The 22,287-nt window shown below is 40.6% G+C and overlaps 1 protein-coding gene across 8 annotated transcripts in view; it reads right to left on the bottom strand.

The window, feature by feature from the left end:
• Positions 1-12,609, bottom strand: part of slc38a4 (solute carrier family 38 member 4) — a 31,697-nt gene extending 19,088 nt beyond the window's left edge. For 2 of the 8 annotated variants that reach the window (XM_040013617.1, XM_040013622.1), the window contains exon 1: positions 2,776-3,113. The gene's annotated coding sequence lies outside the window, so the exon portion shown is untranslated. The other 6 variants (XM_040013623.1, XM_040013624.1, XM_040013618.1 and 3 more) reach the window with 5 other exon arrangements.
• Between the last annotated feature and the right edge of the window lie 9,678 nt (positions 12,610-22,287).

Below are 22,287 nucleotides of genomic sequence, written 5' to 3'. Positions count from 1 at the left end.
CCTTTTTGGCAGAAAGCCCTGAAGGCAAACTTCAACTTAAACATGGTTAACCATGATGTTTAACCTTTAACTATCCAAGTACTTTATGGCAGAAAGGGTTTCTTGTAGAAAGCCCCGGGGGAAGACCACTCCCACAAGAATAAAAAAAAATCCTTTAAGGTAAAAATGGAAACCTACTCTGGAAACCATTTCCTGGAACTGAGGGGCTTCCTAAGAGATTATATGTGCCTTGGCACTTGTTACGCAGCTTCACCTGTACCAGGAAGGGTGACCTTGTGTTAATTTTATTGCCTTTTACATTTCACACAGGCTCAATTAGTTGTGTTAATGACTAAAGTTATTTGTATCTCTTGTCTCTTTAGGAAGATATCACAACCAAGTGCTGACGTACATAATGACTGCTGAGCGGAGTCGAGTCAGCTCCAGTGACGTGAAACTAGGTCATGGATATAGCATGTCCGTGGGGTCGTCGGACCACCATCAGCTGCGCCCTTGATAATGCATGAGCTGGTTTACACAACTTAACCCTTAACATCAAAGAAAAGAAATGACACTCCACTTAGGGGCACCACCTTCAATTTCTGTAGTGTTTAAGTTATGTAAAAAGGAGGTCAACACACTGAAAGAAGACAACGTGATTATAAACGAAAATAGCAGCAACGTGATTTACAGTGCCGTTTCCCCCCCTCACACAAAGAGCTCTTTGACTGAGTTGGAAGAAAAGATCCTAAGGGCGACTCACTAATGAAAAACTAATGCAACGTGTACAGGACCAGCCAGAGCCGTGACACCGATGAACCCATGAGAAAGGACACTTCTGACATCCTCTTTTGTTTCACGGCACTCGCAGCAGTAATGATGTGGTGTAATACATTGAGAAGAACAAATATGTTAATGTAAAGTTAAAGGAACAGCTCAGCAAACCACATTTACCTATTCACACAGCTCTTTCTTCTGCCATGAACTTAACATACACTAATGCAGACCTTCCCAAAGTATGGGGCCCGCCCCCTAGGGGGGGCGCAGAGCCATGGCAGGGGGGGCACGGGATGAAAAGGGGGAAAAAAAACAAAACGCTTGGACACTGCTAGCACGGGCGCCTACAGAAACGCAAAGCAGGAGATGAAGCATCGCTGAATGTGTTTCCAAACCAACTTCATTCTAAGCCAAAGACTAGAAAATATGGTGAAGCAAATCTTCCCTTTGGCTTCACCTGCACAAGTGCCGAGGTAGGTCTCCCTGCAGGATTGGTTTTCCCTTTGTTGGGAGCAGCACTGGGCTGTTTAAATCACGGACAAACAGTATCCCACATTCGTGATTTTTAGTTCACAAACACTTCCTGTAATGACTAACTAGATATGGACAGGTCTTTATTCTACCTTGATTACCTTTATGCATAATGATAGCTTTGCTTGTTTGCACTGAATCAAACAGTGTTTCTCTCTGTATAAAAAGGTCTTATATTTTAAACCAATCATTGGGTTTTTCATGCAAATTTCTGATAATGCCACAATACGACAACAACTGTAACATCAACGATGAACAAAAACCTTCCCACAACCACCTGGTGATGATCAAGTGGAGCAGTAAAAACATAGTTGAGCTACCATCCATCCGCAAGTGGTCAGTCTTAAGGACAGCTGATAGAAATACAAAGACCTGCAACTTAAGCAACAGCTTTTAAAGAGGGAAGCGGTTGAGCCACTTCAAAGTGTAAACAAGCGTTTGCAGTCAAAACTTGAGCTCTTTTGGATACACTACCAGGGGTGTTCAATGTCCTGGCCGATGCAGTTGAGACCTTCTTTCACAAAAACTTATTGTTACTGACAGGTTGTTGTACTTTCTGTGAAGTAAAGCCATAATAGTTTTGAGCCAACAGAGATTAGGTGGCTGTGTCATCGTTAAAAGCCACATCACACACGCCGCTACACCTAATCTCTCAAAGTCCTTGTCTGCCGTGCTGTTAGAGGGAAATGGAGACTGGGGTTCGCTCTCTGCAGCCAAGAGGATTAACCTGTCAAGCTGGGTTAAAATGATGTGTTGATACAACCATTACTTATAGAAACCCACATTAAGTACTTCCCACCATCGGTAAAATTAATCTTTATAGGTTGCTGGAATTTGTTCATTTCTTTTCCAAACCCGACCCATCTATCTCACTCCTGAGGCCATGCAAGGTAAAGCCACATACAGAAACTTCAAACCGCTACCAAAACATTTTTAAAGACTCCAGAGACAACACACAGTTCATACAATATGCATTTAAAGATTTTGACTTGGTTCTTTCAACATGTTTCAAGGCAAATCACACAGCAGCAGTCATTTTAAGTTTCTTCTCATATATAGAATGTCTGCTATAGTGCTATAGACTGTATGCAGTCATGTTAAGATAAGACATTGGTCTTATCTAAAGTGTTTGGCAAAAAAGGAAAAGAAGCCAGGCTTAAAAAAATACAGTAATTTGTAAATTTAGAATGAGAGCCCTTTACCTATTTAGTCTGAAACCATTCGCCTTCAGTGTACACACAAACTGTTGCATCAGCCACGGTCTACAAGTCTTGGCACGAGCAAACACACCCCTTTATAGCTAAGTGAGTGAAGTCAATGCTCTAAACTGCTACGTGTTACACAGAAAATTCCTTGAAAGCAAACATTACACGTGTTTCTGTTTTATCCCCCACTCAACATTTGCACAACAGAGGTCCTACCTGCTGTGCATGGCATGGCTCACTTTTTCAAGAAAAAAAATCTCCCTAAACAAACAAGCTCACTTACTGAAAGGTTTCTTAAAGCGGTTCTAGGAAGGTTCCTTGTTTGTCCTCCCTTTTTGAATGAATAGATTTGAAGAAAAACAGACAGAAGAGAGACGAGTGGATGGGTGAGGTGCTCTGGCCCTTTTGTGACTCAGGTAAGACAGGAAGCTTTTAAAAGAGAGGAAGGAGGGTCTCTGTCAGCCAATCAGGATGCGCAGTTTGCTCAGACTCCTCCTTTTTTGATCAGTCATAAGCGGGGTCGTAACCCTGATAGCTCACTCCCAATCTCCACCAACACCACCCACTTGGTATGCATACATGTATATACACATCCGACTCAACAAATATAATCGAGGAGAGCACACGGAGAATAAACTATATACACTCACTGAAGGACGGATAGAGCTACACTGTAACGTGGCCAGTTTGATCATCGGCATCGGACTGAAGATACCAGCGTGCACCAACTCTTAAATACCCTCAGCAGCTTCAAGACACGACCACATGACAGGACACATGGCCACTTATAAATGGACCTAAATCATACAGATCAAACACAGGTGGTCTGTATGATTTAGGTCACAGAAAACTGCTGTCTGGACTGGTCTCTGACACACACACACAAAATTGCTTGCACATGCAGCAGGCACACAGATGCCCAGACACAGACATACTGTAGGCGACTGTCAGTGTTTTCAGTAGTAGGCCGTGCCACAGGCTGACCAATCAGATGGCTCACTGTCTGGATGTCGGCGTGCCCAAGGTCATGTTTGTGTCAGAGATGGGTTTTTTTTTTACTTTGTAATGCAGTTCAAATAGAAGAAAACACACACATGTACAGATCACTTAAGGTAAAAAGACACTATTTTCTTCCTCAGAACATCGGGCATTGAGCTTGTAAATGCTGAACATGAAAAGATATGTTTTAAATATAGACTCCAAATGCTGAACTGCTACAAAGTCTTCGTTTATACGATACTTTACTGTGTTTTAATGTTTAAATAAAATCAGAAAATTAACTTGAGCCCACACGAGCCATTATTAGTCCGCATACTTGGCTGCAAATAAGGACTAGCTGCTGTCCAGTTTGTAGTGAAACTGTGAAAAGTATAACCTAAAATGGGAAACGGGGACCGTTTGCTTTTGAAATATGTCACCTGCAGCTCTGCACAACTTTATCTCTTATCGTCTCAACTTTTTACCGTCTCTGTTGCACTTTTTCACGTTTCACTACCACTTGTCTAGTAGTTAGCAAGGCGAGCACAACCTGACAAATCTTGAGCAATGTGTGTGTGAGATCATGTGAGAAACTTCAAAATGTACCAGAGCAAGAAAGCAGTAATAATAATCTCACTTTAAATGCAAGTAAAATCAAATTCATCCCAAAAGTTTGACACAAAGAAGAAAAATGATGAAGCAGAAAAATGCACAGGAGAGACAATTTCTGTGAAAGCTAAACTGTGTGTGTGTGTGTGTGTGTGTGGGGGGGGGGGGGGGGGTGTCTTCACACACATGCTCGGCTAATCACCTGTGACTAAGCATCAACCCCCGAAGACACAGATTCGGGGGTTGGGAAAGAAACTTCTGAGCTGAGCTGAAAAGCAACTACCAACCAAAGTGTCTGAGGTCAGAGTTTGAGGTCACATGATTAGCACTGCAAACAAAACAAAGACTTGAAGTATCCGTTGGAGGCAAAGACACGTGCTGGCTTCAGCCAATCCATTCAATGATCTGTATCTGCCTCAGTTCCAGCCTACAACTAAAAAAACATAAAGCTAAAGGACCAGTCCACCAACTTTGCTCATTTAAAATGAAGGTTTTTAGTAAGAAATATGTGGCTGAAAATATTGCAAAGTTGGTACAAGCATCTACAAATACAGATATTTATCCTTTTTTGAATCTTCCGATTCTTCTTTCTTTTAGGTGTTTTTTTGAGTAATAATAATAATGATAAACAATCCTGGAATTGAAACTTCACTTATTTACTGATAGGTTTGTACAGAACAGGGTGTAAGAGTTCATGTTCTCAGTTCTCTTCTCACTGGGTTCAGTAAAGGTTGCTCATTGCTCACGCTGTTATCTCTACCCACATTTTGAGCCATTAGCATGTCCCCAGTCAATGTTTTGGGAACACTTTGTCATTTAACTGGCAGAGCCCACCTACTGCTGGTGTTTGCCACCACACTCTGGCTATTCTTAAAGTTTGCTAAAGTGATTGCCTAAATAAGAGCTGAGGTAATCATGTGGTTCTTCCAGATTAGAGAGTACACGTTGTTACTCTCCCGCTTTAACTGCATGTCTGTAGCGGGAGAATAACAAAGTATGTTGAAATCAGGTGGCTGACAAGAGGCCACGAGGGACGTTTCCATCATGGATCGAGGGTTTATTAACCTCCCATTTTGACCAAAACATCGTTGGCACCATCAACTTTAACTTCTCTGTGTATCTTTATTGTTAGTGAAGCCCAAACCTCTCAACTCGATGTGACTGGGTGCAAATACCAAACAACTTGCAAGTAAATCATTAGTTGTCCTCTGTCAGCACGTGTTTCTAAGTAAGTGCTATGTACATCATATGATACTTAGCAATTATATTTGTGGAGATCCCTTCAAGATAATCTCAAAAATATTCAATAACACATACATTAAAAATATAAGCTTAATTCAAATGACTAAAGTTACTTTCAACATTTTTTTGTAAACATTCTAAAAGTTAGCGCAAAGTTGTCCTGGCGTGCTTACGTCAAAAAGAAGTCACACACGTCACAGTAGCTGCAAATTGCAACCACATTCCTCCACCTGAAACCACAAATTCAATTTAATGAGGCAGTTTGGATGTACAACGGTAGCTGTTAAAGAGAAGCTGAACCAGCTGGTTCATACCTGACACCAGTAGCCTGCCAGCCTCTCTTGGGCTTTAAACGATTAAAATGAACAAAAAGTTATCAGTCAGCAGAAATGACCGCTAGTTGTTTGCAGGTCAACAGAATGAGTCACTAAGAATCAAACTGTTCTTCTTATGATGCACTTTGCTTTAAAAATTGTGCTACAACCGGCCACAAAACTTACTGTTAAGAAGCAATTGGGTACCCTGCCACTAGGTGAAGGTAAAGCAACATTCTGGGTAACAGATTAAATAACAAACTGTATGTTGTCATAGAGAGGCGAGAGGCAGGGTACACCCTGGACAGGTCGCCAGTCTGTCACAGGGTAGACATTGTTTATAGAAATCGACATAAATATGGGCCTCATTGTATGTTTACATGCAGCAAACTCTATTTACCTGCATGCATGCATCAATGGTCAACTACTACACTCAGTCAGACACTGACCACCTCCATTGAGTGCATAATAAAAAATTAGAATGCAAGATTTTGCTCAATCAAATAAACATCCATGTAGGAAAGGAGATTTTCATACCTTAATTTTCATTAAGTTATCGTTTAATTATGGTTTACCTGCACATCAGCAACATGCACCAGACAAAAATGCATATAATGCTGAAACAAAGGTGACTTTGAAAGCTGGATTAGATCACATAGCCTAAAATACATGCATACAGTTATCTGACAACCTTTTGATATGGTTCCTAAGTACAGTTAACTTGACTTATTAAGTTACCCTGTGAAATGATGTAACACTAATACTAACACTGGACTAATATGGCACACTTTGGAGATGTCAAAAATGAGTATACTCAATATTTGTTAAATTAGATGTTACTGTTATAAAATCAGTATCATATGACACTTTTATAAGGTGTTACTATTCATAAATGCTAGAAACTAGCCATTTTAACCTATTGGTCGGAGGTTGCTAAGTAACACGATGACACCCGATGAACAAACGCCACATTCCAACCAGAAATATCACCAAGACCTAGAAGAACAGTGTTACTACCTCGGACAATCCCTGCTTTCTAAAACTCGTGAAACTTTTAAAGCACAAAACAGTTTTGCTAACCTTAGGTTTTCTTACACTTTCCAGTCATTTCACAACTGCCAAAACATGAAATCCTATGATAGATGGATGAACAATAAAGTGTTATCTCTAAAGTCTTATCTGTGAAGAGAAAAAGCCATACAGCCAAGACTGGAATCCCCAACGAGAGATCTTGCTATGATTGCAACTCGTTTTGTAAACAGTCCGAATATGTACTGATAACAGATAACGACAGCTGAAGCTCACGGAGCTAAAAGTTCTTTTTCATGAGCGCAAAAAATACCAAACTGTCCATTAAACCAGTGAAGTCCATCTGCCTCTGCTGCCTAAGAACAGTGACAGAAATCAAAGCGTTCTGAATCTGCAAAGAATTATGACAGCCTAACCATAGCTACTGGTGAGGCGTGTCATCTGTGGATGGCTTAACATTCACTTGTGTCCCTGCAGCAAGAACTATAACCACATATGAGAGAGTGTGACAGAGGCACGCATGCTCCTTCAGATCATCCAGTTTGTCATTGTTTGCACTTGGGACGAATCATCATGTGTGACATGTGGACGACAACTCCCTCCTCCCTTCTGTAAATTTCCCTTGCTGTTGCGCTGGAATCAAATATCACGTTTTCACATGTTGAGAGCATATGAACAGACTATCCTGGAAGGCTGCGTTCATGCTATTCATATCTAGTTTGAAACTGCTACCATATGGAAGGGTTAGGAATCTATTTCTTGATTTTGATGTTCCATAGAGAAGTTTGATTTTTAATGTTCTGCTTCTGTAGGGTAAAGTAAGCACAGAGGACTGAGTGTTCCCAGAAAAGGTGTGGTGGCTGGTAACTTTTTTTTCAACCTCAGTCCTGAGGTATTCCCTCTAGTCTGGAACAAATAATCACATACAACGACTCTCCTGAATAAGGGCAACTTTATACTACATCCAAAGTGCTAGGTTAGCTGGTTAGATAATTCCTCTCAACTGTTTTCCAACATTTTCTGTTCATTTCCCGTTATCGTTTCACAGTGAGGGGCTAGATGTGTGAAGGTAAAGAAGAAGACGGGGTTTGAACGCACCTCTGTCATTTCATGCGATCACTATGACGTATGTGGCCACTGAAAACAACTGCAACCACTTTTTGACGTAGCCAAACCGCACATGGTGTGACCTATTTCTAACATAATATGGAATGGCCCTTATTGCCTGTGACATTTAAGATACCAGTTTGCGTCCACTGTTAGGTGACAGCAGTGTCGGAAGTGAAGGAATGAATCGTTTCATTTATTCAAAAGAAACTGTTACATAAAGATGGAGATTTCTATGACGAATATCAAACAAGTAACACACAAAAAACAACCAAAAAAAAAAAGCCCATATTGACAAAAAACTTTGACCTTAGACCTAAAGTAAACACCATATTGACCTTTTGGAATAAACCTGGTGTTTGTCCAAACCTGTTTGTGAACCCTGGAGACTTTCTCTCTCTGTCCATCTTATCAGTTAATATTGATTTGCCAGCTCATGTCTGCTAATAGTGACGACAGCATTTTGTTTTGTAACAATGTGTAATTCTTCACAAGCTCAAGGTTTCACCCTTGACTGGAGGAGTGGACGATGACTTCAGAAGGGGCTAATGGGCCAGAGAAGGGTTTTTGTTTCCTGTTACGTCAAAGGCTCCGTTCTCGATGTCTTCAGTTTCAGTTTGATTAAAATTAAGCTAAAAGACTAAAACCAGTTCCATCTGTGGTCTTTTCCACCATGAAAAATAACCCGTGGGTGTAATTTGAGAGCTTGGAGCCAGTAACTTTTGTTAGGTCACCTGTATAAAGACGTCACTACCCGATGCACAGAGGAGACAGACTGTTCTCTCAGTAGGAGAACACATTTACAAAATAACCTGCTTCTTTTCATGTTTCTCTAGTTGGCACCATTTTGAACTCTGGATATCTTCATCACGCCATAGTAAGAACTTTCCACATAACAGTCTGCATTTTAAGTTCACTTTAACACAGAACTACTCTGGCTGCTTATGTAAAGCTGACACCTTTGTTTCTAGTAGCTTTATAAAATGTAATTGAAGCATACAATATTGAATTAGGAGAAACAGAAAAAGAGTCTTTACACTACACAAGCATGAATTCAGGTCACTTTAATTACATTAACTGGGTCTAAGGAAGGAATTGTAGAAGAAAAATGGAGAATATTTTAGTGACCATGAACCCGGTGTTCTCAGATTATTCAGAGGCGCTATGTGGGATATTTAGAACTACAATCATATCAAGTGCTCTGCACTAATCTCTTGCTAAGGCACTGACTCATAGTTCTGATTCCTGGCAGACAGATAAAAGAAGAAAATATTTAAATATATTACCTCTCTCATGCACAGTGTTGCCTACATGAAACTCGTGTTTACCTTTGCAGGGACTTGCTAACATTAGGTAAACTCAGAGTTACTCTGGGTAAATTATAAATGCTACATTTTTAGGAAAGGCAGAAGTATCTTGGGAAGTCTGTATATTGTCCTTTCTTCAGAGGTTTTAGATGAGAATATTCTAAAACTCTCAAGTCTGCAGGACAAATATGAAGGCAGAGTAAGCATGGGGAGACAGATAGCCTAGCTAAGCCCCCAGTCACACAGGCCTATAGCCAGGTTGTTAACTGCAAGGAAACCACTGATCATGAGGGGGAAATGTACATTCCCCAACAAGTTGCGAGTGGTTGAGAGCAGTCAATGTGATATCACTTGCTAAAGCCCCATTACACAGGCCTTGAGAGCTGGCAGTCACCTGTCCTGCTGTGTATTCCGCGAATGCTTAGCAAGTGGTTGCACTGTCGCTACCATGAAATTGCGTTGCAAAGACGTGTGCAACTATGGATAACAATTAAGGAAATTTTTGAAGCAGTACTCTTTTTATGACCAGTTTCACCTGGTGAAAGCTAGCAAACTCCAGCAATCACTTGTCAAACAGTCGGGAAATACATGGGTCGACAGGTCTCCAGGGCTATGTGACTGACACCTGATATGCTTGCTAGCTGAAAAAAATAGTTTACGAGTTTCTATCACTCCCTCTCTTTGCCTTCTTTTCCTTTTGTGGTTTTCTCCTTGACATTTACCCCAGGTGTACCACAATCAGTCAACTGAGGAATGCCCCCTAAAACTACAAAAAAACAAAACAAAAAAACCTAATCAGGAATCACACCTTATTCCCTCCACAGGAGTTTTTAAAGTGCTCAAGCAGCTGTGTTGGCAAACATCCCACAGTGCTTAGAGGACACTGAACCCCTGCAGCTGACCCCTGACCACCCTGTTGGCGAGAAAAAGAAAAAGGGGAAATTCCCTCCAAGGTTCTGCTAAGTTTTACATTAGAAAAAAGCTGGATTACTGCATACAGGCAGGTGGTTACCTCAGTGAACAGCCCAGGTTTGTGAATTATGCAATCATTCCGTTCACACATTATATAGTGTATTTACCTTTTCACATTCGCATTGAATGTGCCGACAGCATTCTGGAAAACTGCCAGTTGCTTCTGTGCTTTGTGGCACTGGCTCAATGCATCTTTGTATGATATCCATTCCTTTGAAACTGACACGGCATCTGGCTTGTGGATCATTTGCTCATACTCCAAGTTAGATCAGCCAGTGCAGGCAATATTTCAGCTCCCAGCTGCGCAGCAGGATCTGACCTACATGTGTCATTCAGGTATCCATGGGGTCAGTGAGGAGTAAGGCTTCACGAGCTCCAAGCTCTAACATGTGCAGGAATTTCCTTCCCACCTTTATCTTGGAAAAGCAGTTAAAATAACTGTAATGGCTGCTTTCACAGAGACCTTTACAGTCAGCTGGTGTAAGACTGAAAGTCACTGCACTGATATTAAACATGGAGGTTAGTTTAACCAGCGTGCAGCTGGTGAAATAGTTGGAAACTGCTCAGTTGGTACGTGATCCACAAAACCTTTTCCAAGCTGGAAACACGCTTATGTTATGCTTCTACAATCCTTTGACTCTGACCATACTCTTTAAAAAAAGTTACAGTTTAGGAAGTTGTCAAACTTTATTAAAGTGCACTTCTGCTCAAGAGCTGGAATGACCCACTGCCATTGAGGCAATGGGTCATTTCAAATTTCTTATAAACTTAGGTTACACATTTACTCTGTAGTAATTATTAAAGCTGCAGCCAGGTAATAACTTCTCTTCAATAACTGATAGCCATTATGTCTCCACACAGTCTTTACGACACGAGTGTGTACCACTGCCACCACCACATTCCTCAAAGAAAACACGCCCACATCTAGAAACTTAAATATCCATGTAGGTGGAGTCATACATAGACCTCTATTATGCAAGTAGGGAGAAAAGAAAAATCTAGGCCTTGGTTTGAAAGTGTACGGTCACTGTGTAGCAACTGGGTATTTTTAGCTTCCAGAATGGCAGTGACAGAACCTTAAGTCACCACTTGAATACACCCAAGCCTGCAGATTCTCCAGGCTCAATCTAAGTCTTTGTTTTCAGTCCTGTGCTGTCACCTGGCTGTCTGCCACTAAGACCAGTGTTCTCCAATTTCAAACCAAAAGACGCTCAAGAGAGTAAAGTGGAAAGTGAAAAGCATCCCATTATAAAAACCTCACTCTTACAATCTGTAATCTATTATGATGCCCATAGTAAAAAAAAAAAAAGATCTTCCAGGTGGTAACTGAGGGGCACACCATGACAGACAAAGAAAAAAAACAAACAAAAGCGTGGACATGAAATCTCGTCAAAATAAACTGAGATTAACCATATAAGCATCTCCATCAAAGCATGGGGACAGTATGAGCTTGTGATTGCAGTCATAACATATCTATTAGTCCTCAGAGGGCTTCCTCAAGCCACGCTCCGCGTGCCTCGCTCTGCTGTTACATAAACCACGATCCTTTCTTTCTTTAAGCATCTTCTCCAGCTGCTCACCGCTTCAAAAATCATTACTGGAATTGTATTATATACAGAGAGACTTTATGAGTCACAGAAACTATGGAAAGTGAAAAAAAGCAGGGAAATGTTAAATAAAAAGCGAGATGCAAATTGGAAACGTCATTAGCCGCCTTTGTGTAGCTTTTTTCCTGCGGTTTCAGTGAACGCGGAAAAGCATGCAAAACACACACAAGCTCCACGCAAAATCCACGTTTGCTGCATGCGATCAACTGGTGGCTCGAGAAACCCTTTTGTTAAGACAATAAATGCTCACACCAAAAAAAAAAAAGAAAGAAAAAAGCGCAATTTTCTCTTATAAATAAAGACACGTTTGGCGCTGTTTATTGACTTCGGGCACCACCCTGCAGGAAGCCTCCGCACACAGACGCTCCTTATCTAAAGACACGCTTTACTGTAGAAAGAAACCCGATAAAAAAAAACAAAAAACAAACAAACGAATAAGCATGCATGCAAACCCAAATAAACCCGCGCACAAGTGAGCTCTCTGTCATTATTATTATTTATGATTTGACTTACATGTTCTAATTTTAGTCATTAAACCTCACCACACTGCTTACCAGGCGGGGGGAAGCCCTCCGAGTCAAACTGCCCGCTTCCAGAGTATCAGAAAGGGAGGGTAATGATTAGGCAGCTAATCACAAGAAGGATGGAAAAAACAAAAAAAACTTAAAGTAAAGAGCAGATGTTAATGGAAATGTCGGGGTCTTACCTACTGTGTAAGAGCGGCGCAGGAGGAAGCGGACTACTGGAAACGAGCGCTTCAGACCCTTCCCATTTAACAAGCAAGGACACTGAATGGAAATTTCCATCTGCCATGTGATGATAGCAACTCTTTAAGCGTCGTGTTACACCCACCGCTGCTGGGGGCTCCTTCTTCTCCCAATTACCTAATTTGATTTGAGGAGACACTTAAACAGCCCAGAGCTCAGAAAGTGACGGTCTGAGTGGAGTCGCTCAGTCAGTCTTTTACCAGTTTTTCCACCTGAAACAGGCGTTGTAGTCTTAACCATTTATAATGAGTGTCCAATTTTATGTTTGGGCAGTGTTTAGGATAAATACAGGTTTAATGACAGGGAGTCGTTGTTTACATTCTGGCTGACCACGTTGTTGGAGAAAAAACAGCTTCACGCTGCCAGTTCAGTGCAATTCACTGATTTTAAAGCGAGCAGGACCAGGAACGGACTTATCATTTGGGCGTTCCTGTGGTGGTGGCCAAGTTTGAGGAAGCTGCAGTTTACTGTCGCCTTTATTTGCCATGCATTTATTATCCATTGTATTATTTTACTGCCTTGCATTAACTACTTTCCCCCCAAAAGGAATAAATATTACACAAATACACATTAAATCTTAGTGTCGTGAGTTTTAACAGCAGGCATAGAAATCTAAGCCTTTGTGGGATGGATTCAGCAAGGTGTTGGAAATATTGCTGGCAGATTTTGGTGTGACAGCATTACAGAGTTGCTGCAGATTTATCAGTTACACGTTCATGGTGTGACTCTCCCGTGTAACATCCCAAAAGTGCTCTATTAAATTGGGATCTGGTGACTGTGACACTGGTTAGTGCACGTTAGATCAGCGGTCCCCAACCTTTTTTGCGCCACAGACCGGTTTATGCCCGACAATATTTTCACGGACCGGCCTTTAAGGTGTCGCGGATAAATACAACAAAACTTTAGAACAAAACTTCAGTTGGCAAAGTGTGCCAACAAAGTATCTCCCACACGTTACACATTACAGCAGCAGGAGACAGATCCATGCTTTCATGTTGCTTATGGCAAACTCTGAATGTCACAGCAGAAATTAAGACTCAGCCCATCAGGCAGCGTTTTTTCCGGTCTTTTATTGTCCAACTGCCGCTCACCGCCACCAGAGATGGGCAGTAACGCGTTACTGTAATCTGATTACTTTTTCAGGTAACGAGTAAAGTAAGGGATTACTATTGCAAAAACGGTAATTAGATTACCGTTACTTTCCCGTAGGAACGCTGCGTTACTGCGTTACTAAAACCGTGTTTTTTTTGCAAGAATGTCTCATAACAGTGACGTAAGCAAGTGCGCCGTTTGGGACAACAGCTGTGTGCAGATCAACAATGGATCATATGAGTGCAGGAGAGAGTATAAGCGTGCAGCATTCAAAGCGTGGAAGTACTGACCTTACTTTGAGTTAGATTCCATAAAAAGTGACAAAAACATTAGTGTCCGTTGTGCGTGGGAAGAAAACTTCTTTTTAAAGCGTAAACCCCCCCCTAAACTTCCAAGCAAGCACCGAGTAGCTATGATGTAATGGGAAACTCACAGAGAAACTCACGGATTCTTCCACTGACCGCTACGGCACACCTGCACCAGGGTAAACCTCCGCTTATGCCACTCGTGCTTTACAGGTGAAAATAGAGCAACAGGACCGCTAGTCTTTGATGTTATTTATTTTCTGCTGTGTTTTATTTGCATCTATTTGAAAGAGTGAGTGTAAACACACACACACAAAAAAATATTTTATGTGCTGGAATGTGCAGAAAATAAGTTTAACAAATTTCTTCCAGTCAGAGAATGTTGCATATAATTACATTTTTGCTTGATGCATAAAGTCAAAAGGTTAAAACTAATAAAACAAGTTTTAAAAAGAGACTTTTCCATTTGATTACATTTTGTATGATGGATTATGCAGAAAAAGTAGAATTGGGCTGAAAGATCTATCACTTTATCGCCTATTCAGGTTGTAAATCGTGTTTTTAAAAAGTAACTAAGTAACTAAGTAATTAATTACTTTTGAAAATAAGTAATCGATAAGTAACGGGATTACTTTTTTAGGGAAGTAATCGGTAATTAGTTACCGATTACTTTTTTCAAGTAACTTGACCAACACTGATCGCCACTCATTTCTGTTTTTCAGACCATTCTCTAGAAAAACCACAGATGGTTGTGTGGAAAACTCCCAGCAGATCAGCAGTTTTTGAAAGACTCAGATCAGCCTATCTGGCATAAACAATCATGGCGCATTCAAAGTCACTTAAATCACCTTTCTTCCCCATTTTGGTGCTCAGTTTGAGCACCTTTTCTTCCATGAAAATAAAATAGGAACCACTTGTCAAAGAATTTCTTGATGCGACGTGTCTGTTGCTGAAAACCTTCTTTGCTATCTTTTCCTCATCACTGGGCCAAACACTGTTTGACCGATTTAAAGCAGATATTACTGGATAAGCCTATTGAGACTGGGTGTCTTCACAATATGGTGTGTTTGTATGTAATACATCGAACTTAATGCAAACATTTTAAAACAATATGAAATGGACTCAACAGTTTTTCTTACATTTTGTAGACTTTCAATATTTCTTCCAGTGTTTGCGGTACTCTCTGTCTGTCTTTCATTACAAACAATTATCTGCCAGATAACTTAGCTATATATGTACAATATCTCTCTCTCTCTCTCTCTCTCTCTCTCTCTCTCTATATATATATATATATATATATATATATATATATATATATATTAGGGGTGCAACGATATTCGTATCGATATTGAACCGTTCGATACAGTGCTTTCGGTTCGGTACGGATATGTATCGAACAATACAACATTTGTAATTAATTTTATCAACTTTCCTTCTGACGATGCTGTCTGTGTTGAGCGCTCAGTGAATCTGCGTTCGACTACTCCGCCTAGGCTGCACTGTCGAGCAGATCCACTGAGCGCTCAACACAGACAGCATAGTCAGAAGGAAGAGCGCAGGGCAAGCTAGCAAGACAGAAGTTAAGCTCTCCTTGCAACATTCAGATCTGGCGTTTGGAATTATTTTGGTTTTCATGTGACGTATGACCCTGAAGGTAAGCGAGTCATGGACTAAAGTAAAACAGTATGTTGGATGTGCCATGCAATGCTCAATTACATGGGTGGGAACTAGTGTGTTAGCGCAGTTAGCTCGTTAACGTGTTGGCCGTCTAGCCCCATGCACGGGGCGATCAGCGGTAGCTCGTTAACGGAGATTTGCCGTGTTGTGGCGTTAAGGTCATTTCAACGAGATCAACCTGAAAGCACTAGTGGGAACACAACGAATATGACTGCACATTTACGCCGACATCATCCTAGTGCAAAGACAAAAACAACAAGCATGCTACTAACTTTAGCCGAGTCATTTAGACAGCTGTTAGCACAGGATTCTCCTTATGCTGCTGAGAATATAGCCCAGAAGAAGCGGATAGTATAGCTTTTATTTTGGAAAGAGCCATTTCTCTGTAATAAACTCTCTTTTCCAAAGATGAGTGATTCCTCAATCAGATACAGGGCTTGCAATATCGCTAGCCCGACGTCTTGGAGCTAGCGATTTTTTCAGTCGGGCTACCAAAATCTATCTCTTCCCTGCCCGTCGGGCTATTGTAGGAAGGAAAAATAAATGTCAATGCTTTTGCATTCTTTCAGAAATGTAACTGGGTAATTATGTCATTGGCATTGGTGAGCCACTGTCAATATGTGACATATTGAAATCGCGTTTGAATTTGCGCTTGTTTTTTTTGCTTTCACTTTGCAATCGTGCGAACTGTGTATAGAGAGCGACAGCACTGATCTGTGAGTGATGATAATTTGTGCACCAATTCCTCTGACATCGTCTTATTAATCGTTAGCTTACTATGCAAACATGACAAGTGAAATCTCCCGCAGCTTAAACATGTGAGAGGTTGATCGCGCAGAGAATCGCTGAGCTTATGTGAGTGCGTGTGTAAAAGCAGCACGATATACATTTTAGTTCTGCTGAGCCAAATAAGACAGGTCAGGGTGAAGAAGTGACAGCCAAAGAAAAGCTTACCACAAAACGGAGAAGTTATGACAAATCAGACTATAAGGCAAAAAGAAAGTGCAGCTTTATGGTTTCATGGACAAAATAATTTCTGTGGCTGCAATATGACGAGCTAAATAACCAGGGCTGCACATAAGTGGTCCGCAGGTGCGCATTCGCTGTCAAAATAAAAAAACACACACAAGGGTTAGGGTTAAATTTAAAAATTGTACCTTTGAGTTAAAATATATATTTATAATTTTAATAAATGACAAATTAAAAAGGCATGAACATTTTTTTTGTATCGAAAAAATATCGAACCGTGACACCAAAGTATCGAACCGAACCGAACCGTGAATTTTGTGTATCGTTGCACCCCTAATATATATATATATATAGCAGAACAGGGTGGGGATACCAATCTCGACCATGATGTCCATCTGGCTAGGCCCCCCATGCTACCTAAACCATACAGGATGCCATGCTGGCTTGAACATAGATTAACAAGTACCACATCAGGTGTTAAGGAATCAGGGCACATTGATGAGAAGTGGGCTACTGGAACAAGAACGTAGACAAGGGATGGGAATAGGGAGCTGTTGGAATGCTACTCCACAAGTAATCCCAGCAGAAGGGGTTACATGAACCTATAGCTTGTTCGACACCCAAACTAGGCGAGTGGCTCCAGCAGATACTAGGAATGACATTTGAGCTCTCCGTCCAGAAGCGCGCAGTCCTAGGAAGTGTAAAGATACTGTGCAGCACCCTCAACCTCCCGGGCTTATGGTAGAGGACCCGAGCATGAAGGAAGACTGCTTACAGTGGTGAGTGGGGATTTTTATATAGATAGGCCATTTTCCTTCATTTAACTGACTTTCATCAGCTGTCACTTCAAGTTTGTTGCTGTGCACCTTTGTGCATGTTTTGGTTTTACATTTGAAAGCTCATTATCGTCAAACATCACCGAAACGACACACTGAACACGTCTGTTTATGAAAACATTCCAAGTGTGCTTTGTTGACCTGCTGTTCTCTGCTACATCCTTGCCCTGTATTTACAGGATGGAAAGAGGAAGCTGATGTTGGTTCGACTTTATCCGCCTTCAGGTTTCACCTCTCAGCAGACATTCATGTGGCAACAAGCAGGCAACAAGTGATAGTTTTCTTTATTATATGCGCAGTACAGCTGATAACAGTGGGCAGAACAATATTTTGGAATAGCATGGGTGATTGATTGCATTAAAAAATAAGCTTCTTATTATTCTTATTCTTATTATGCCTTCTTATTATTAGCCACTGAGGTCAGAAATAGTTGTGTGTGGTGTTACAGGCCAGCTCGACATGCTTTTCCCCCTTTTTGGTGCCACGTGTCATGTGTTGTCTCATGTTTTGAATAACAGCACAGAAATGCTATAAATCATCTCATGAGAGTCGGCTCATTTCAGCTGACAGTGATTATGAATACTTGAACCACACTGGCAGTAATTAGACGGAGCATCTGTCAGCAGGTAAGTAAGTCCCCTGAAGAAGTCTCTAATACCTCAACGAGTTAACCATCCAAAAGTTGGCATCTTCGTCCGCTTCTATATCACTTTGGCTTTTTCTGTCAGGTAACAAGTTCATGTGAACTATTGTCACACGATAGCTGGTCCATGGAGCAGCTATATCTGAGACCAGAGGATTTGCAGGCAGATATTATAAACTGCACATCCCAACAGTGCAACACGTGTATGAACATGAAGCCAGATGACCTACTTTTTCCCAGTTCCTTTTCAGGCACAGAACATTGCTGGGTTCTCCATGCTGTTAAAGTGCAGGTAAAACACATGTAGATCACTTTTAGTGTCACTATTTGCAAAGAGGACACACACGCAGATCGCTAATCACAGATTCACAACATTTAATGAAAAAAGCCAAGATGGTTTTACAAAAGCAATAGAAGTTAACCATGGAGCTTCTTAAAAGCTGGGTGTTCAACTTAGTTGAGAATTTTACCACAAAGAAACAGGTGATACTCCTGGGATGTCTCAGAAACGTGAATAAGCCACTCAGGTAGGCTTCTTGTTAGAAAATCAGACAGGTTTCTGCAGTCACCTGAATGTTTTATTCAGGCAAGTAACTCGTCACTGAATCAGAAGTGTCTTTCCTTTCTGTCCTCTATCGATGATACATGGTTGACTCCTAGTCTGGGATGATAGTGGGTCAGGCAGGTATGTAGATGTGTATGCTATTCCAAGAGTAGGAGGAGAGAAGCAGGTAAGTGAAAGCACAAATTAACAGCAGGTAAGTAGAACATAAATCTGAAATGCAAGCGGCCTGCACTTCACAGCCACATGAAGTAGGTTAACAATCTGGCGAAACGTGGAGATGAAAGCTGGGTTTAAATATTGCCAGTGACTACAGATGGAAAACAGGTGAGCCTGGGCCAATTCCTGGAAGACACACGCTCATGCTCACTGAGAGGAGAGACAAGGAGAGAGCAAATGAGGAAGAAGTCAGATCTTAATGAAACTGCATAAATATTGCATACCTACCTACCTTATGACTGCATTCACCATGTGCATTTCTGGACGTTTGGTGTTCGAATGCTATGTTTGTTGTAGTTTGTGCATGTTGGTTATGCTATGCATCCTTATGGTCACTGCAAAACTGCCATCTTTGCAGTGCAGATGAGTGGCCACTAACTTACTGATATTAGCTAATAAAAGCACAAGGTAGGAACATAACACAGCAGAGCAGATGTCAACAACATCGGGATAAGAGGTAGGAGTTTGGGTGAGCATCATCATCATCATATCATCTACAACTCATCATTAATGCTTCAACACTTAGTACAGTGTAATAGTAATATTTTATACCCTCAGACACTTAAAGCAGATAGCTGCTCCTCCATAAACCTGGCTGTGCCATAGGTTTCTTCCTCTTAAAAGGGAATTTTTCCTTCCCACTGTCACCAAGAGATTGTTCATAGAGGATCATTTAATTGTTGGTGTTTTCTCTGTATAATTGTAGGGTCTTAAATGCACAGTATAAAGGACCTTGAGGCGAATGTTGAATTGAAGTAAAGTTTTGGTACCATATATTTAAAGCGTTTTATTGTAAATGTAATGTATATTACATAAATATATTTGCAATGTTGACCATCATTAGGTGATAACAGTTCAAGTAAGACTGTTAAACTCAAAGTATGTGCCACATTTTCAGTGATCAAACAAGCACTGCAGGCCAGGCAGAATCCACCTGTATGAAACTCAGAGACTATACACTTACTCATGCATAGCGCAGGGATTTGATAGTTTATGTTTATGCTCCTCATGCTTTCGTTCAAACACACCTACAACACCGATGAACTAAGCCAAGTTACCATTATGGGATTTTAGAAGCTCTGCGTGTGCCAGACTGTTGCACTTTTATGTTTATGAAACAATGCTGCTGCCAAAATGTGGAAAAAACGGCCCGATGCACCACGTTCAGGCTTTGTCCTGGGCAGTATCTGTTAATATTTGCTTTTTAAAAAAATATTAGTCTCCCTTTAAACTAGTTTGAGCAGAGGACACCTGCAGTTGTAATCGTATTAATGTGACGTGTGCTGTGCTGACAGTGACACATAAATGTTGCTACAGTCTTACTGTGCCAGATCAACCTTGTAAGATTGTAGTTGCTAATTTTATAGAAGAGCGACAAGTGTGCACATTCGGACATGAAGCTGACCTGATCAAATGCTCTCAGATTAATGGAAAGGAGTGCATGTCTGGGACTTGACCTTAAAATGGATTTCAATAGCAGAGCTGCAACTATTTGAGAGCCTTTGAGCTGCGGGTTACATTCTGTATCTAAAAACAAAACCGGCACACATGAGCAACGTTCTAATTGCAACATGCCGTTTATAAATAGATATGGTGCAAAAGTTGACACCTTGACACGAATACGTTTAATTAAAAACTTTTATGTTTAATGTACAGGATCATAAAGGTTGAATGAGATTTATTCAATTTTATAGATGACTGCTTCCTGTAATAATGTGGCTAATTGTAGACCCAGAGAGCAGACTCAAAGAACAGCTGGGAAGTTTAAGATTTATTTTATTGACAACAACTGAATGAAGAAGTAGTGGATAGATGGTCGGGAGGTTCTGCAGTTCATTAGTGAGCACTGCCTTTAAATAGGGAGCTAAAAGCAGTCCAGTAGTGGGACACTGTTGACAGAGGTGAAAACTGTGTCAGCCTTACTTGTTTTCCAGGTGAATGGAGTCATGGAGGAGGTTTGTATTTCCAAAGAGCCAAAGTTTCCACAACAGCTCAGACAGGTAACTGGGAGGAAACAAACAGATTGTCATCACCATCATGGCGCCCATTGAGCCACCTTCATTACCTGTTATTTGTAACAAACCTGCAAAGAACTGGTGAATCCACCAGCCAGATATACCCAGCACTCGATCGCAAATGTGAAGCAGGTGTATGAAGGAGGGAACTATAGGGAAATGCTGCCCAGAGGCGGACCCAGTAAGAGAAGCCAGCCCAGCAATTCCACCTGAGACTGATAGCAAACAGTTTAGAGAAACAAAGAAAATCAGGCTTCAAAGCCATCCAGCCACTCTCATCATAACACTCCCATCATAACACTCCCATCATGTGCTTCTTTTGTTTTCAGAAGAGAAACCAAACCTAAAAGTGCCTTCTATGTTTAGATGCGGTTACCACGAGGAAAATTAGTCCTTTATAAATAGCAGTCAATGGATCTAAACAACTAACATTTTCAAGGCCAATTTTTATTTTAACTTTTGAAATTACAAAATGAATTACATAGAATCTTAGAAGTGAACTGTAATGACCTTTGTTCTTTCCTACCTGAAAAGGAATGAATGCTGATGGTTAGTTAACTGTTTACAGCAGATTGTGACAGGATCTTCTCCTTTGAAAAAAGCTAGGCTTTGTGGTTCATTCATACTTTCATTCAAATAATAACTCTTAAAATATAAAATATTCCTTCCAAACGTCTTCATAGAACATTGAGGTCCAATCACACAAGCCTAAAGACTGGCTGGGACTTCCTGCCAATCACTGCTGACAAGGGGAAAATGTCTATTCCCTGATGTAAACTACCTAGCTTCTGAATTTACTGGTGATTTAAATGGGAGAATAAAATCAAAATCTAAAAAGCAGGAAACAAAACACAATTAAAACTAAACACTTTATAATGGACGATGTTGAACAATTGCAGTACAGATACTGCATGTATTTAAGAGCAAGGTGAAACAATTAATCACATTACTACTAAAATTCTGTTATATGTTGCTGAAATGTGCTGCTCTTTGTGACTTGTATAACGTTGAAAACACACATAATGTCAGTTTGCAGTGTGGCAAACACCATATAAGCAATCTCACAGGTATCGACATGCCTGTGTTGAACATAGTATAACCAAAAACTCAATGTGACAGATTTGGTTGCTAGAAGATTGCCACAGTTGCCCATACTTTCAATGGAAGATGGCAATTTATAGCATAGCATATCACTAGGTTTGTTTGACTTATGCCTCTTATGCCTCTGCTGTCTGGTGTGGCAGTTTCTTTTCCATGTAGAAAAGCCAACTACTTATTATCAAATGACAGATGAACAGTTAGCTGCAATGTTAGCTGAGGAAAAACCCCCAAACCAAAATATTTCCTTATGTTAGATAAGAAGGAAGAGATTCTGCTCTGGGGTAAGCAGAACAAAAGTCTTGCTAAAGTGGATAAGTAACATAAACATAATGATAAATATCGCTCTTTATTGTTGAGCATGTAAAGAAGAATGTGCTAATGCTGAGCAGAAAGATAATAATTAGCAAAAATGATAATAAACTTTCTAGCACTTAAGTTTTAATT

The sequence above is a fragment of the Simochromis diagramma genome, unplaced genomic scaffold (assembly GCF_900408965.1).
Source record: "Simochromis diagramma unplaced genomic scaffold, fSimDia1.1 OVJJ01000649.1, whole genome shotgun sequence".
Lineage (NCBI taxonomy): Eukaryota > Metazoa > Chordata > Actinopteri > Cichliformes > Cichlidae > Simochromis > Simochromis diagramma.
This window is presented reverse-complemented; position numbering and strand designations above follow the sequence as displayed.